A 4,923-nucleotide genomic window follows, 5' to 3' on the forward strand; every position below is an offset into this window, starting at 1 on the left:
ATACTTAAAGTTTCTTGCTTTCGCATTCATCAGTTGATTAGAAATAACTATCAAAACAAAATTCCACGTTTATTTAAAAAATTCAATACAGCGTCTTCATATAAAAAAATTGACTTCAATCTTTAGAATCAAAGTTTTCAAGTAGGTGTTTGTTTATGTGCCGGCATTTTGAGATAAGTTCAGATCTAGAGTTCAGTAAATTGTCTTTACGCAAAGATATTTCAAATTTTTCATTCAAACAAAGGTCACATTTCAGGCTGCTTCTGTTGAACGGTTTGCACTTTCTTACAATTCGCCATGTAACTTTAGGGTTGGTCTGGTTACGAGAATGCCGCCAAAATTCGTTCGAGAGCTCGGTTTCATTTTCGTATTTGACGTGGTTGAACGATTTCTTGTGGTTCGCATATCGCTTTTAGAAGGTTGGTTCTATCTATATACATAATTTCCTCCCACCTGGATTCAAAGGGGAAAGGATTCTGGGTAATAGCCTTCTCCTCTTTCTGCCTTTCAAGCCTGTAAATAATAAAGAGCATAAAAAAAGCAATTTATTAGTAAAAATAGAAAGTTCCAAGTTGTTTCTGAGCAACCGAGTTGCTAAGGGCTCAGGCCTCAAAATGGCCCAAAAAAATAAGCAACTTGCTTAGCAACCCTGATGCCTCAAATCCAAATAAGCAACTTTTTTCCTCAGCAATACTTTAGACGTAGAAACTTTCGCGAGCAGAAACTTTCGCGAATTTTGGCCCTTTTCGCGAAAGTAAATGTCTTTAAAAATTCTAGGAAGGGCCATTCGCGAAAGTTTATGCTCGCGAAAAATTCTTAACAAAATGGAAAATCTGTAAAACTTCAAATTTTGAATAAAATGTAACTTTTATGGCTATTTTTAGCCTGCTAAAAGACTAATAAGTCAAAGGAGAAATGTTTCAAGCCAATCTAAGAAGTATTTGTCCCTCTAAGCCATTTTTTCATATGAAAATTCTCAATTTTACGTCTTGATTCGCGAAAGTTTATGCTCGCGAAAAATATTTTTCCGTTAAATTCGCGAAAGTAAATGTCGTGAATTTTGCGATTTTTCGTCCTCGCGAAAGTTTCTGCTCGCGAAAGTTTGTACGCCTAAAGTAAAAAGTAACTTTGACACAACTTTGAAAGAAAGCCTTGAATATCTTCGAAAAATGCTTCTACTGCCCATTCAAAATTGAAAAATTGTTGAAAAATGCAAAATTGTGCCTTTCAACAATTTTAAGCTTGAAAATTTTAAGCAACCTTAAAAGCATTGGGCCTGGATTTCGAAAAATCCTTAGCAACTCCAGGCCTGACCCGAAAAATGGAGTTGCTTATTAAAAAAAATGTGTAACAGAAGCTTCTTCATTTTTTCTAAAATTTATTTGCACAAAAAGTTTTTAGAAAAAACGAAGAAGTTTCTGTTAATAAACAACTATTTACTAAAAATGTATCAAATGATTGATTTGTTTAAGAAAGTTCAAAGCACTCTGTGGTCATCTGAATTCTTTCTAATTCAAGCTCAGAAGAAGGGGAAAGTAGCAAACCGCCAAAAAAAAGCTTGAGATACTTCAAAGATCAATGTAAGTAAATATTCTTAAATTATTATTATTTAACACCAAAAACAAGTAATTTGGAGTATTAAGGGGGCTCTTTGTGAAACTATTCGCGACAAGTGATAAAAAGAACAGTAGGCTGCAAGTCCATTCGTGAAAAATTTGACTATTTATCAATGTAGGTGTAAGAAGTCATGTCATTCACACAACGTTGTTTCGACGCTTTTAGAACGTTCACAACGTTGCAATCCCAGTAAGTAAAGTGTTATACTGCGATTTTATTGCACATTTCATTTTTCTTTACAGCTAGCACATCTCACAAGGAAGGCAGCTCGAAAACAAAAAAAATGCAATCAAATTAAGCAAAGGTATTCATTAAAACAATATTCCCCGTAAGGACAAAATTTCAATTACTTTTAATCAGGTCAATTTTAAAAATCATTGCACATCCATCAAAATCAAATAAGCATCGTTCTTATTTCTTGTCGTTTTTGTTTTAGTTCAAAAGATAGTCCTTGGTTATTTTGGTGTAAACGATTTGAAGACCTTGCCTGTTATTAGCGATCGAATTCTCATTGATGAACAACACCCACTTAATGAGATTATTCTGTTGAGTGAAGATGACATCAAATCGATAAAAGATTTACTCTCTGCTGATGCTTGGATAAAAGTATTGGAGAAAGGTACGATTAATAATTCTATTCATGAAAGTACCTCGTTTTCTCTGAACACATGAAATGCATTCCAACCCCGGGAGCACTAGGAATGAGGCGACTTTTCCCGAAATTCAAATGTTAAAACTATCCATATCCATTTTCAGTTGTTGATCTCTCCGAGTCATGGAGCTGTCCAATATGTGAATCCAACAAATATATTGGAATGATTGAATGTGATTTATGCAACGTCTGGTATCACATGTAAGTTAAAAGCATTATACTGGGTACACATTTTTCTTAAGAAACTAGTTTTACCAAGCAACCTTAAGAAATGGGCCTTTTGAGCCATAATGTTTCTGAACTTTTTGACATAACCAGCCTCAGCATGTTTCTTAGTTTTTAGGGATTCTGAGCCTCGTGTTTCTTAAAACTGAAGTGTGTTTCTTAAAAAGAAAAAAACGTGTAACCCAAAAATATGAGGGCTTGATGGCTTGATGACTAAATTGAAACTTGGTTTATAATTTTCAGACTTTTCGGTTCAGTTGCTCTCAAGTTAAGTTTTTGAAGTCAAATTTTGAAAAAGCCAGAAAACAAAACAAAATCAAATTAAGAATCTTTAGCAAATTTTGACACAAAATTCCTTTCCTCGTTAAAATCTTTAGTTTCGCTATACTAATTTGAGGTCGTTGTACTGTTTTCCAATCTTCGTACTATGATGATAAAATTGATAATCGATTTATTTGCACAGGGATTGCGTCAAGCTGCAACACGAAGAGGAATATTAGGTCTGCGAAAAATGCCCAAGTCTCAGAAAAAGACCTCGCAAATAGACTAATGATAGTTCTTTATGATAGTTTACAAAGAAAGAATAACCAGTTATTTACAACTTATTCGTTTTTCCGTTTTCTCTCTTGTTCAAAGAACTGCCTGGTGCAGATTCGTACTTTTTTCTTCAGAATATTGTTCCAATCATCTCTTGGTTTACCATCGAGCCCTTCTTTTTTTAAGTGTCCGAGAACTAGGTTTATCACCCAAAGTTAACAATTTAGCCTCACTCTGTATAATTCAGGATTTTCTCTGTCGCACGAATACGTCGAGCCAATGTTGAAGTTAAGCACGTTATAGTTATTTTATAATGAAAAGCATGTAAATAGTAATTTGCGTCCTCTCGTGATTTAACTTTCTCTTTGATTAAAAGCTAAGATCTGAGATGACGCAAACTCTCGCGAACAACTCCAAAAACGAAAGTGAAACCCGAAATGATATACTACCCGATTTCGGATTTTTTTTTTTTTTTTTTTTTTTTTCTTTATTGAAACAAAGACACGTGCACACTACGAACATATATTACAAAACATTACTTAAACATAAAATATAGTTCCTCCCCCCGCTAGGAACTAACGTTATATCGCCAGAGGTACTAGACTATGTAAAAAATAAATAAATAAGTAAATAAAGAAAATAAAAAGAAAAAATCTTGGAGAAGGAAGCTACAGTTGTTAGGTAAAAGCCTAAAATAAAGCACCGCTAAACCTTCCAGTTTCGTTAAGAAATTCAACAACAGAACAAAGAATAGATTTATTTAGATTTGAAGTCAAACTTTCATCGCCATATAATAAAAGCCGACAGAAAAAAGGAGGGTTAAGTGGCGGATGAAAAATAATGCCTAGGGTCTGAAGTTTGTCGAACAAAGATTGTCTTGCATGGGAATATATAGCTCAGTGCAGAAGAAAGTGTTGAGTGTTTTCAACAGAGTTAGTTCGGCAACCACAGAAAGGGTCTAAAGTGTCGCGGAAGCCATGTCTAAATTTATGCTCGTTGAGATGGCTGAAACCGAGACGAAGTCGATTAAGAAAGATCACTCCTTGAATGTCAGGAACATCAAAAACATTCGGATTTAATTGGAAAATCGGGAAATTCGGGGAAAATGACGACTTGCGTTTTCTCGGCATTTAGCTGCTTCTTTACGTATTAAGAGCAAGCCTGAAGCCCTCAATTTAGATTACCCAGCCGGTACACAACGTTTTCAAAACGTTTTTTTTAGGTTTAAATTACGTTGTGAAGAAACGCGTTGCCACAAAACGTTTTAAAAACGTTTTTTCAACGTTGTAGAGAAAACGCGTTATTTCATAACGTTTATAAAACGTTGTTGAAACGTTTTAATCCAAACGTTTTTCAAAGGTTTTGCTAACAACGTTTAATAAGCGTTTTTTCTAAACTTGATTTAAACGTGATTTTGATCAACGTTTTTTAAACGTCTATAAAACGTTTTTTTGAGACGAAAGTGTAGTGCCCAAGATTTATATTTGAAATATATAAATATAACCTCATCGACTCTCAGCTTTTATCCCAAGAAAATTTCTGAGACTTTACCTACCTCTGCTCTGAGATATAGGAGAGATATTCTATATATCTTTTTCTATTTTACTTTATTGACTTCTCTCTAAGTGTTAAATATATTTTAATAAAACGCCCACTCCCTGTTTGAATACCTCGTAAGATAGCCGACCCGTAGAATAGAAACTTGTGAAATTATCTCTGTCACGCCCTTTCCAAATTACAAACCACGCACCCGCTCCCCGGCCCACTCGCCGCCCCCATCGTCCGCCGAATTAACAATGGAATGGCTTCTTTTCTGGACAGCTTTCGAACGTTCGAACGTTCAAAGGTTCGAATTCGAAATCACTTGTAGTTCAAAATAAAAATCAAACAAA

The 4,923-nt window shown here is 34.6% G+C and overlaps 1 long non-coding RNA gene across 1 annotated transcript; it reads left to right on the forward strand.

Moving 5' to 3' along the window:
* The first annotated feature begins 1,790 nt into the window (after positions 1-1,790).
* On the forward strand, positions 1,791-3,099 carry LOC136814315 (uncharacterized). Its single transcript, XR_010847619.1, has 4 exons — positions 1,791-1,921; positions 2,054-2,236; positions 2,374-2,470; positions 2,958-3,099. It is a non-coding gene; the product is annotated as an uncharacterized lncRNA (long non-coding RNA).
* The last annotated feature ends 1,824 nt before the right edge of the window (positions 3,100-4,923 follow it).

The sequence above is a fragment of the Clytia hemisphaerica genome, unplaced genomic scaffold (genome assembly GCF_902728285.1).
Source record: "Clytia hemisphaerica strain Z4C2 unplaced genomic scaffold, Clytia hemisphaerica genome assembly, whole genome shotgun sequence".
NCBI classification, from domain to species: domain Eukaryota; kingdom Metazoa; phylum Cnidaria; class Hydrozoa; order Leptothecata; family Clytiidae; genus Clytia; species Clytia hemisphaerica.